General features: G+C 40.5%; 1 long non-coding RNA gene across 1 annotated transcript; it reads left to right on the top strand.

The window, feature by feature from the left end:
- The first annotated feature begins 357 nt into the window (after positions 1-357).
- Positions 358-11,236, top strand: LOC147347596 (uncharacterized). Its single transcript, XR_015152328.1, has 2 exons — positions 358-495; positions 10,171-11,236. It is a non-coding gene; the product is annotated as an uncharacterized LOC147347596 (long non-coding RNA).
- Positions 11,237-12,730: the final 1,494 nt, after the last annotated feature.

The raw sequence follows: 12,730 nt of genomic DNA, 5'->3' as shown, positions 1-12,730 counted from the left end.
AGTTCAGTAGGGTTTATTCACAACACCCACTTTGGTACATACAACTCTCCCATCCACAAGAGTGTCATGTTTACATAATTTTTAAACAGAAATGATATAGAAAGGAGAAATTCTATTCGTTTTGAGGCCTTTTCAGGGGGTGGAGAGGAGCATAAGAAAATAGTTAATTTCTCCCCTGAAAAGAAAGAATTAGTTACTCAGTCATATTTGACTCTGCTGCCCAATGGATTACAGCCCTTCTCCTCTGTCTATGGAATTCTCCGGCAAGAATATTGGAGTGAGTAGTCATTCTCTTCTCCAGGCAATCTTCCCCACCCAGGGATCAAACCCAGGCCTCCCGCATTGCAGGTAATTCTTTATCGTCTGAGCTACCTCTTACCTTAATTTCACATAGGCTCGAATCTGTGGAGGCTGGTACTTATTTGTGGCCTAATAGTTGAATATTTACTGAAGGCCTAAAGTGAGTTACAAGTTTGGAAAATAAGATTTGACCAGGTAACCATCATTATCCTTATTTTGGGAACACAGTTAAGAACCAGGGGAATAAGTTAGAAAGTACCTATACTGCACCACAGGTTTTCTTTAGTGTTTAACCTCTTCTTCCTCCCCCAGTTTCTTTCTTTCTCTATCCTAACTTTGCTCTTTCTTTTCCACTTCTCATGCTTTATGCCTACAGGTTTTAACCAAAAGTATTACTGAGCCCCCTTCTGTTTGTTTATACTTAGAGTTAAAGCTGAATTGTGAGTGACAGGTACAGAGTTGGATAATAGAAAGATGAGGGGGTGGGGGTCCATGAAAGCTGGATTAAACAGATGGGATTCATGGAGGAAGTGTACTCAAATTAGCTTCAAAATGGGGAGGAATTTCATTAGGCTTAGATGGGAGAAGAGAGGGATGAGAAGAAGGAAGTTTCTGGAAAAGAAACACAACTGAGGGCATGAAGGTTGATACTAGATTGGTGTATCCGTGAGACAGTAAGGATATTGACCTAAATATAATGGAAGATGCCCACTTAGAAAGAGAAGGAAATAATTTTTAAAAGATAGATGTGAAAGTCACTCAATCATGTCTGACTCTTTGCGACCCCATGGACTATACAGAGCATGGAATTCTCCAGGCCAGAATACTGGAGTGGGTAGCCTATTCCTTCTCCAGGGGATCTTCCCAACCCAGGGATCAAACCCAGGTCTCCTGCATTGTAGGCGGATTCTGTGCCAGCTGAGCCACAAGGGAAGCCCAAGAATACTGGAGTGGGTAGCCTGTCCCTTCTCCAGGAGATCTTCCTGACCTAGGAATCAAATTGGGGTCTCCTGCATTGCAGGCAGATTCTTTATCAACCGAGCTATCAAGGAAGCCCCAGTAGATAGATGCTTTGGTTCAAAATAGCAGCCTGAGCACATTTTGTCTCCCCCCCTTATAAAACACAATTTGAAAGACCAGTAAAGAATTTTTTAAGTGAATAAAGCTATAAAAGCTAAGAGAAATGAGAACAAGACAATAAACAGAAATATGTGTAAATACTGATGAACTAATGCTAAGGTGAGTAGCAGACACCAAGTAAACCCTGCTGTCTCTGGCTCCTTCCTTATCCTTTCCTTGTAACTGGTTAGCAAGCTGTGCTCATGAACACAGAACTTCCTGTTAATCTCTTCTGTTTTCTGGGCAATTAACTAACAGCCTGATATATAACAGTAGAGAAAAAAAGTCAGCCTATTTCCTCTTTTTCAAATATTTTTACAAAAGCACCCCACATCACTGGACACACAAGGGAAATTAGCTGCATAAACTAGGATTTTAAAAAAAAACTAACTAAGCAAAAATAAAAGCTGACCTCACAAGAACCAATTTAGTTAACAGGAGAAGATTGTTTTTTTCAAACCTCCAATTAATATTCTCAGAGGTATTCTAGATGACAATGAATACCTAATGTAAAAAAAAACAGGGTGCTATAAATAAGAAACCAATGGAAAACAAGAAAGTCAAGAACAATGACTTGGAAATTAAAAATATGCTGCCGAACTGAAAAGTTTTCTAGAAAGAAATGTCATTAGAAAAAAAAAAAAAAAGACAAAAAATAAAGTGAAAAATGAAGAAGTAGAAGTCCAATATTGATCCAAGATCTAACCAATGGGAGTTCCAGAAAGAAAGCTCAGAGAAAGTGAACCATAGAAGTTGCCATAGAAATCATTGAAGAAAATGTGCCAAAGCAATGATAGCCATGAATCTTCAGACTGAAAAGGTATACTGAAAGATAAGCAAGATAACATTAGATGTACTAAGGAAAAGAGAAGATGCAGAAAGCACTCAGAGATGAGGGAAAATAGGTCACCTTCAAAGGAAGAAAAAAAGAAAGGCTTCTTCCCTAGAGATCAGAGAAAGCATGCCCTTCCCCGCACCTTGATTTCAGACTTCCAGAACTGTGAGGGAATAAATGTACGCTGTTTTACACCATCTAGTTGGTGGTGATTTGTTATGGCAGCCCTAGGAAACTAGTATACCTCCTAAAAAAGAAAAAATAATCACTAGGAGCTGTAAGAATAATTAGAAAGTGTCCAAATATGGAGTGAACTAAAGTATGGCAGATTTTTGCAGTGACAGAGAAGAGGGTGCATTTGTATGGCTGTTAAGAGCGCTTTATTTCGGATGGCCCAGGGACTGTTAACAGTGGCTCCTTTCCCCCACTTTTTAAAAATTACATATGGACCTTTAAGAAACATATACGATGAATATATACCGAACATATGCCAAGAATATATCACTATTCAGTAAAAAAAAATCTATCCTAGTTTTTGGAACACATATGTGTCACAAACTATCTTGCTTCTAGTCTCTAAGAACAGTGGATCTTAAGGAAAAAATGCACTCTTGTTACAAGCTTTGGCTCAACATGGAGGCTACACCTGGCTGATTGGCCTGGGGTTAGGGCAGAGGACTGTTCCTTTTTGTTAGTAGTATTTATATTTTTCACGTGGGCTTCCCTGGTGGCGCAGAAGTTAAAGCTTCTGCCTGCAATGAGGGAGACCTGGGTTCGATCCCTGGGTTGGGAAGATCCCCTGGAGAAGGAAATGGCAACCCATTCCAGTATTTTTTCGTGGAGAATCCCATGGACGGAGGCGCCTGGTGGGCTACAGTCCACGGGTCACAAAGAGTCAAACACGACTGAACGACTTCACTTCACTTTCATGTTTCTTACACACATGAATGGCTTTGATAAAAATACCAAAAGAAAAGATAAGGTGAGTCATTATAAGGATAAAAACAAGGCAAGGAAATTTAGATTAATTAGGATCTGAGAATGGCACTGAGAATGGTGGTAAAGAAATAGATTTAGACATTTAATAGGAAAAGTCTAGAAGACTAAATGTCTGGATAAAAGATAATGGAGATAAGTCAAGAAGACAACAAAGTTTTATCGCCTGGGTGACTATAATGAATTAAATTATGTTCTTTCCAAATTCACATATGGAAGTCCTAACTCCCAGCACACTTCAGAATGTGACTGCATTTGGAGGTAAAGCCTTTAAAGATGGTTTTTAAGGTTAAATGAGGTCATTATGGTAAGCCCTAATCAGATAGGACTGATATCCTAAAAAGGGGGAGACACAGGGATGTGTGTGGATACAGAGAAGACCATATGAAGACACAACAAGAAGGCAGCTGTCTGCCAGCCAAGGAGAGAGCCCTCAAGAGAAACAAACCTGTCAAAACCTTGATTTCAGACTCCTAGCCTCCAGAGCAGTTAAGAAAATTAACTACCGCTGTTTAAGCCACCTTAAATTTCTGTTGTTTCTGGCAAACAGCAGAGACTAAGAAAATGATGGTGGCATGACCAGAAGCAGGAAAATGGGAAGGAAGGCCAGTTTGAGACAAGAGATGTGCTCAAATTGAAGTACCAGTGAAATATCCAGGAGTAAATAAGCAGTAAGCGATGGGGGCCTTTGGGCTTCCCTGGAGGCTCAGCAATAAAGAATCTGCCTGCGATGCAGGAGACGCAGGAGATTTGGGTTCAGTCTCTGAGTCAGGAAGGTTCCCTGAAGGAGGGCGTGACAACCCATTCCCGGTATTCTTGCCTGGAGAAACCCACAGACAGAGAAGCCTAGAGGGCTACAGTCCATAGGGTTGCAAAGAGTTGGACACACTGAAGTGACTGAACACTATACAGTAGAGGACTACAATTCCTGTGAGAAAGTAACACAGACCTTTGTTAGCACAGAAGTAATTGTTGAGTCCTGCCCCAAGGCCACAGATGCGAGGCCTCGCACCAAGGCCTCAGAAGTGGAGCCCAGAACCAAGGTCACCTCCGAAGCTGACGAGCCCCTTTGTAACCTTGCCAAAAGCACCTGAGAATAACTTAACAAGCTTCTTGGCTCCCAACGCTATAACGTCCCAAGCAATCACCTAATGCTAACCTTCCAGCAGAAATTTTCTTTGTCTTGAGACTGTAAAAATTGGCTATTAACCCATGAAAACTGTCAACTCTCCTTGGTCTGTCAGGAGTTGTCAGCTCGCTGTGCTCCCAGTGCCCACTTAATCTCTGTTCTTCGTTCTTAATCAACTCACTCCCTTCTGAAATACTCTGTGTCTGGAAATTCTTTTCCAATCCTGCGTTCAGAAGCTGATGTGACCTTGAAAGAATAAAGAACTTAGGGAGTCAGGGACTGGGGAAGGGGAATATCCAGTGAAGGGACAGCAGGAGGAACCAAAGGCAATAAAAAGAGAAGGTTGCTGTTGTTCAGTCGCTCAGTCGAGTCCGATGCTGCCACCAGCACAGACTGTAGCACAGCAGGCTTCCCTTCCTTCACTATCTCCCGACAGAAAAAGAGAAGGAACTGCTAGCAAATAGAACGAAGCCAAGGAAGAGAGCATTTGAGGGTAGGAGTAATTGTCTTCTAAAAATGCAATACAGAGGTCAAGAGAATGAGGAACCAGAAAAGAATCATGGATTTAGCTGAAAAGAGGTCATTGTTGATCTTTAAGGGAACAGTTTCAGTGTAGCTGTGGGGAAAGAAACCAGACTGCCAAGTATGCAGTGGGTAAGATCGAGGACGAGAGAGAAAAGAACCCCAGGGCACATATCCCAAGTTTAAGGGTTAGATTGCCCTAGGGAGGAATAGCGAGGAGGGAGTGGGAATTGATCACCCACAGAGTGGGTGTCACACAGTTCAAGATGAAAGGGGAAAGGAACCAATGAAGCAGTAAAACCAGAAAGCCTGTGCAGACGTGAAGTCCTCTAGGGTTGTATCGACAGGGTGTGAGCACTGTGGATGAATTTATTTCAGAAAGGAATGTGGATTAGACATCCAGGGAGCTAGGAGGGAAGATGGCTGTGAAGAACTACAGGAAATAAGGATTAGAATAGTTGTAGGAGCTTGAGGGTTACTAGGAAGTCAATGAATAGCCACTGCCTTGAGTGGAGAGGGAGCTGAGGAAAGGTCTGTTAGAGAGATTACAAATTTAGTGGACGTCAATAAGAAATCAGTTCAGATCAGATCAGTCGCTCAGTCGTTTCCAACTCTTCGACCCCATGAATTGCAGCACGCCAGGCCTCCCTGTCCATCACCAACTCCTGGAGTTCACTCAGACTCACGTCCATCGAGTCAGTGATGCCATCCAGCCATCTCATCCTCTGTCGTCCCCTTCTCCTCTTGCCCCCAATCCCTCCCAGCATCAGAGTCTTTTCCAACGAGTCAACTCTTTGCATGAGGTGGCCAAAGCAATAGTAATACCCAGTGACTAACAGGAGCTTGAACATTTAGAAGAATAAAGAGCTACTTGGAGCAGTTTAAGTAACCCATGTGTGTGACCTCAAGAAGCTCCTTCCTGAATCATTTTCTGTTATTGCATTGCCATTTCCAGTGTTCTGGAATTCTATGCCACAAGTGAAAGGTCATTTATGTAATCCGAAGCTGGGAAGACTCTCTGCTAGGGAGTTTTTTAGTACAAAGTCAACTCTTCTGCTCTGCAAGTGAAATATCTAAATGGTCTGCAAAGGCATTACATGGTTAAAAGCTTTGGAGAGGAATATTTTGCTAAGCAAGATTAATCATGGCCTCTTTGTATTATAGGCCTGAAGAAAGAAATGAGAGTTGCAAGGAAAGATATGAGTCACTCTGCAACTCGGTAGCTGGCCTTCATTCGGCAATGTCATCAGATCTCAGGCTCCTTCCTTCTGTCGGCCAGCCCTTATTCTTGTTGATTGACGAGCACAAGATGGTTCCCAGAGCTCCTAATATCATAAGTACCTTCGAAGGCAGAAAACAAAGGATAGGGTAAAAGCCTTTATCCTCCTGGGGCTGCTCTTATCAGGGGGAAAAAATGATATTTCCCAGTAGCCCTGCAGTAGATATCCCCTTAAATCTCATTGCCCATATAAATGGGTCATATACCTGTGCATACAAAAAAAAAAAAAAAAAAAAACTATCTACCTACCCTGAGGAGATTCAAGATGGAGAAGAACAGGACTCTACCCCTAGATAGCTAAGATACACATTAAGGAATAATGTCAATGAGCCCAGACTTTGGCATCTTCTTACACATAGAAAAGTTCACCAAAATCATGAACTTGAAATGCCTGTTTTTTTGTGATTAGCAGTCATCTTTTGCTGTTTGACTACATGGGTTTTGTTTTGTTTTGTTTTTTGGTGGGGCGTGTTTTTGTTTCCCAACAAAAAGTCCTGTATATCCTGGCTCCTACTTTACTTCTCTGGAACATCGATCAGAGCTATCTGAGAGGCTGTCTCCTGAGTGCTAGTCTTCAGGAAGATCCCTGATTAAAACACAACTTGAAACTTTTAGGTTGTATGTTTTTCTTCAGTAAATTCCTGGCTACTCTTAGGTGTAACGGGTGCTGACAAAAGGACTCAGAGTACCCATGTTTGGCTTAGCCAATAGTGACTCATCCCATAAGGCCGGGTACGTGCCCCACAATAAAAGCAGGGTGGGCACCCCCACCCCCCCAAAAAAAAAAAAAAAAAACGGAGAAGAGGCCAGTTGGGTAGGCAAGCCCATACACACATATGTTGGGTCTTAATTCTGCATCACATTTTGTGTAATGTTTTCTAAATTGGTTTTTTTGGGCTCATTTAGGGTGTTTTGTTTTGTTACTGTTTAAATCTTTGACTACTTGGACTGAATTTTCTTCTGTAGCTATGGATGTGGGTGCAGGTAGGTATGTTTTCTTATAAGGAAATACGTATTTGCATTTTTGTTCTAGTGGTTATCTTAGAATACAATTATAGTTGATTTACAATGTTATGTTAGTTTCAGATGTACAGCAAAGTGATTCATATGTATGAGTGTATATACACACACACATATATATATACTCGTTTTCAGATTCTTTTCCCTTATAGGTTATTGCAAAATATTGAGTATAGTTCCCTATACTATTAGTAGGTCCTTGTTGATTATCTACTTTATATATGCTTCTGCAAGTCGCTTCAGTCGTGTCCGACTCTGTGCGACCCTATAGACGGCAGCCCACCAGGCTCCGCCGTTCCTGGGATTCTCCAGGCAAGAACACTGGAGTGGGTTGCCACTTCCTTCTCCAATGCATGAAAGTGAAAAGTGAAAGTGAAGTCACTCAGTCGTGTCCAACTCTTAGCAACCCCATGGACTGCAGCCTACCAGACTCCTCCATCCATGGGATTTTCCAGGCAAGAGTACTGGAGTGGGGTGCCATTGCCTTCTCCAACTTTATATATAGTAGTGTATAAATGTTAGTCCCAAACTCCAATTTAGTGGTACCTGTATAAGTATACATTTATATAATACACTTAATCTTCTATTCTTTCTTTAGATATGACCAATTCACCCCATACTATCAGCACTGATGAAATTAGTATATTAACACTTCTTCCCTGTTTCTGCTCTTTTTAGTATTTATCTTTACATTTTTAAATGTAGTTTCTCCACTACTTTTGATTGATCAAATAAAAAATTATTTTATTCCTGGCTATTAAATGATCAAATCAACATAATGACCTCTCTCTTTCTGTCACTTTTCATCTCCCAACTATTTTTTATTACAGTATATATTTCCTGTATTGTCAGATGGGGATTGGGATGGATGTAGGCACTTGGGACTTTCAGTGACATACAAGGGAGATTTTTCTTGCTTGGGAGATTGGTAAGAAGATGGCTTTTCACTTTGGTAATGGAACTAGATATATGGGCTATTCATGAAGGAAGAACAAACTTCTGCCCCGGATTTATCTGTGTTAGTCTTTTGATATAAAGTCAGAAAAAGTTGTTACAACTGGGCTACCATTTCATAATAAATCAGGCATAAAAGATTAGTAATTAATTTAGTCTCTAGTTAAATCAAAAGTAGATTATAGTCACAGGGTATATCTTTTTAAGGACTCTTTCCTTAATTATTTTAGTAAATTCATAAGAATGAAGCCCCATCAAGATTATTTGATTATTAAAAAATTGTGATTGGTATCCTTTAACTAGATTTTTGAGGAAATTTGATATAGAATGTGGAATGGAAAATAAAAAGGGCAACTGTTTTATTTTTAAAAGCCAACAAAATCTAAAACCAGTGTATTTGTGACTTGCTAATAATATCATCTGTTTTACTTCTGTTAAATCTGGAACTGCTACAGTTTTACCATATTTGGTAAATAAAAAAAAATTATCTTGCTTTAAAGTAGTTCCTTTTTTAAAAACTTTCTTCCAATAATAAACAAATATATTGCTAATTAATGCCCATCTTACACATTAATTTATCTTCTGCACTTTGTTGGTTTAAATATCCAATTTTCTTATTCCATTAAAACACACACACATTACTGAAGGACTGAGCTTGTCTCTTTCCTTGTTCTTTATCTCATGTATCAACACTGTGTACTGGTTCTTTTTTCTCTCCTAATCTCAAGGTCCACTTCACCTCAGTTTAAGCTTAATTCTCAACACAGGTGTTACCTCCTTAATAGCAATGGACTCCTGAATGGAGGATTTACCTACCTACCATTCAGGTAGCACAGGGAGTTGGACTTGCTTTTCTCTTTTGCTTCTGGATTAGCACCCCATTCTCTAATGCTTAAAGGATTGGATGCAGTCCTTTCAAGCAAAACAGACTGATTAGCTTTGTGAAGCACTAGGAGCTGAGATCAAGGTACACTGTGTTTTTGGGATTACACTGTGTACTGTGTTAATGGGGTGTGCAATTGTCCACTTCATGCGTGGAGATAGGGGAGACAGGACTTTATCATGGATAGAAGCATCTACGATGTTATAACTGAGAAAGATGATATTCTTCCTCATTCACCATCAGATCTTTTCCCTGAGTCTCTAACATGCATAATCATTTTTTCTTTTCACCTACATTCTTTCCTCTGAATAGCTTCAGCATATGGTTTTTTAGCCAACACCCAAAGGCCAGAACAGTCTCTTGAGTTCTCCCACACAAAGCAGTTTCTTTCCATGTTCTTATTGATACCTGGTAGTCCTTTGATAAGGGACAAAATGTTTTAGTGTCTAATTAGAGATGGAGCTGGAGCCATTTAGAATGCGTGCTTCAAGAGGCAAACAGAAGGCAGAGTTGATGAAGGGTCTTGAGCAGTGACAATTAAAAGCCCAGGAGGAGGGATTTCCCTGGTGGTCCAGTGGCTAAGACTCCAGGCTCCCAACGCAGGGGGGCCGGGTTCGATCCCTCATCAAGGAACTAGATCCCACATGTCGCAATTAAAGATCCTGCATGCTGCAAGGGAGATCAAAGGGATCATGTGCAGAAGCTAAGACCTGGTGCAGCGAAATAAATAAATATATATAAAAAAAAGAAAAAGCTCAGGAGGAAAGGGAAGAAAAAGAAGCAAAAGTGTCATGAAGCATTGCAAATTGTTCAGTTAAAAAAAATACCATAGGCAGAGAGATCAAAAACATGGGTGTTGAATCTAGGTAGAGGATATACAGGCTTTCATAGTGCTAGTCTTTCCATCTTCTTGTACAGCTGAAATTTTTGAAAATAAAAAGAGCGTAAGAAATCTGTGGATAGGTATATGTATGTTTGAAAGATTTCTTTCAAAAATATTGGGAGGTATTCAAATATATTGTGAACATAATATTACAACTGCAAAGTTATGATTCAATGTTCATAGTCATACTTAATGGAATGCAGGTCACACTGAGAGTTACTGAATTTTTCCACTTGAATTTTTTTTCCAGGTACCTTGGTGTTTATTTAAACTAAGAGAAAAAGGGCACATCTTCATGCAATACTTATTTGGTTCTTTAAATAACAATTGTGACAAATAGAAAGAATTAAGGAATGCAGCAGTTGATAGCTGTTCAAAACATCAATATTTTGGGTTGTACATAAAGACATGTCTCAAACACTTTTTGAAATACCATAATAGCCAATACTAGAGGCATGCCTTCAGTAGGCACGGGAATGCAGTTTAGAAAAAAGAAAAAACAAATCATGCAAGACTACTGAATTTCATTAAAATCACTGAGCAAGAAAAGCAACATTGGGAACTTCCCTGGTGGTGCAGTGGTTAAGAATCTGCCTGACAACGCAGGAGACAGGGGCTCAATCCCTTGTCCAGGAAGATCCCACATGCCTGGGAGCAGGTAAGCCCCTGCACCACAATTTCTGAGCCTGTGTGCTGCAGCTACTGAAGCCCATGAACCCAAGAGTCAAGCACCACAACTTCTGAAGCCTGCTTGCCTAAAGCCCGTGCTCTGCCACAAGAGAAGCCTGTGCCCCACAACAAGAGTAGGCCCTGCTAGTCACAGCTAGAAAAAGCTGGCGCGGAGCAACGAAGACCCAGTGCAACCAAAACAAGAAAAGCGACATTGAACTCCACATACTAATTTCACACAACATGTACACAGCACCTTGACTTCAATTGAAGAGAAAAGCTAAGACGCGCCTCTATTTTTGGTGAACAATTGAATGGTAAACTTAGATGACTTTTCCCCCTGGATTTTACCTGGGAGTGAACTTTAAAATTTTTAATCTGAAAGAAGGCAAGTGGGACACTTTTATACTTATATCACCACCACTGATACTTCTTGGATTACAGGAAGATTCGCATTTTTACAGCTCATACACATACGCCACAGGCTGGAATTCCTGTTATGCTAGTCTCAGAGTTCTTCAACTTATTTTGTGCATCAGTTTATGTAATAATTTCATTCCTATTGATCTCTAATATCATTATCCCATCACCATTTCTATTCCTTCTCTATAAGGAAATTAAATCCAGTTCACAGATACTTTCAAAAACGTGTGTCTCAAGTTTCCAAAATATCTGAATTATATCTAAAATGCCAGGTCTCTCTGATGATTTGCTGTTGTGTCTTCACTGTCCGGCTGGTAGAACTTGGAGAGTTCGAATGTGTATAATCAGGTCACCTGAGATGGCTGTTCTCTTCTCTCTATACATTATCATCTGTCAGTCGGTGCCTGCTTCACCTACACTCTACTTGCAACCGACTGTTCTACATACTTGTCCTGGCCGCAGCCAGTGACTTCTTACGTTGAGATCAGAACATCTCTACCTTGATAGCTTAACAAAGGGGCAGTGAGGGGCATGCCTCTCTGCTGGTTTCCCTGGTAACCAATGAGCCAACCCAAAGTCAGTTTCCCCTGTAACTGCTTACTTCCCTTTTCCCCCTGGAATGAAGAGTACTGCCAGGCAGCCTTTCTCTGCTCCAAACTCCGACATCTTGGTCTGTTTTGATGTCACTATGCATCGGGCACCTGAACTTGGGTTTGACATTACCAGTCCCTGTTGTGAGAATTAAATTTTTTCCTCTTTTTATCAAAATTGGAGATCTTTTCCCCCAGTTTTTTTGTTTCTCCTCACATGTCCTATAATTTCTCAAAGAGCAATTACAATGACCCAGAGTACAAGGACCAATTCCTACAGTATCCCTGGAATGCACTCTGTTTAGTTCCAGACACTTAAGTTCATTTAAAACATCTGCATTATTATCTGATGCTCTTATACATTTTTATTAAGTTTCCATTGCTTTTTCTTTTTTAAAACTTTGCATATTACTAAACCTTGTTTTACAGAAAAGATGAAGAAAAACAATTGGCTATTTTCCTTGCTTATTGTTATCTCTTAGCATTTATGCTTACTTTATCAAAGTGTTAGGTAGTTAGAATAGGAAAAAGGAGTCCAAAATGGCGGTGGCTAAAAGACAAAGAAAGGAAAAAGCCTGTGAAAATGGGGGAAAAAAAGAAAAGAAATCCGCGGACCGGAATGAGAACTTCAGGTGAAACAAACACACTTAGCTAGCCCACTTTGCATAGGGCCGGCTCAGGAGGGAGAAGACAAATGTATAAAAGGAGGAAGCCTAGAAATCATGAAGTTAAAAGACGCTTTACTCCTTGGAAGGAAAGTTATGACCAACCTAGACAGCATATTCAAAAGCAGAGACATTATTTTGCCAACAAAGGTCCGTCTAATCAAGGCTATGGTTTTTCCTGTGGTCATGTATGGATGTGAGAGTTGGACTGTGAAGAAGGCTGAGCGCCAAAGAATTGATGCTTTTGAACTGTGATGTTGGAGAAGACTCTTGAGAGTCCCTTGGACTGCAAGGAGATCCAACCAGTCCATTCTGAAGGAGATCAGCCTTGGAATTTCTTTGGAATGATGCGAAAGCTGAAACTCCAGTACTTTGGCCACCTCATGCGAAGAGGTGACTCATTGGAAAAGACTCTGATGCTGGGAGGGATTGGGGGCAGGAGGAGAAAGGGACGACAGAGGAT

This window comes from Bos grunniens, chromosome 23 (genome assembly GCF_055505025.1).
Source record: "Bos grunniens cultivar Pamir isolate PY7600 chromosome 23, Bosgru_T2T1.0, whole genome shotgun sequence".
In the NCBI taxonomy this organism is placed as follows: domain Eukaryota; kingdom Metazoa; phylum Chordata; class Mammalia; order Artiodactyla; family Bovidae; genus Bos; species Bos grunniens.
Note: the sequence above shows the minus strand (reverse complement) of the source record. Positions and strands in the feature narration are given on the sequence as shown.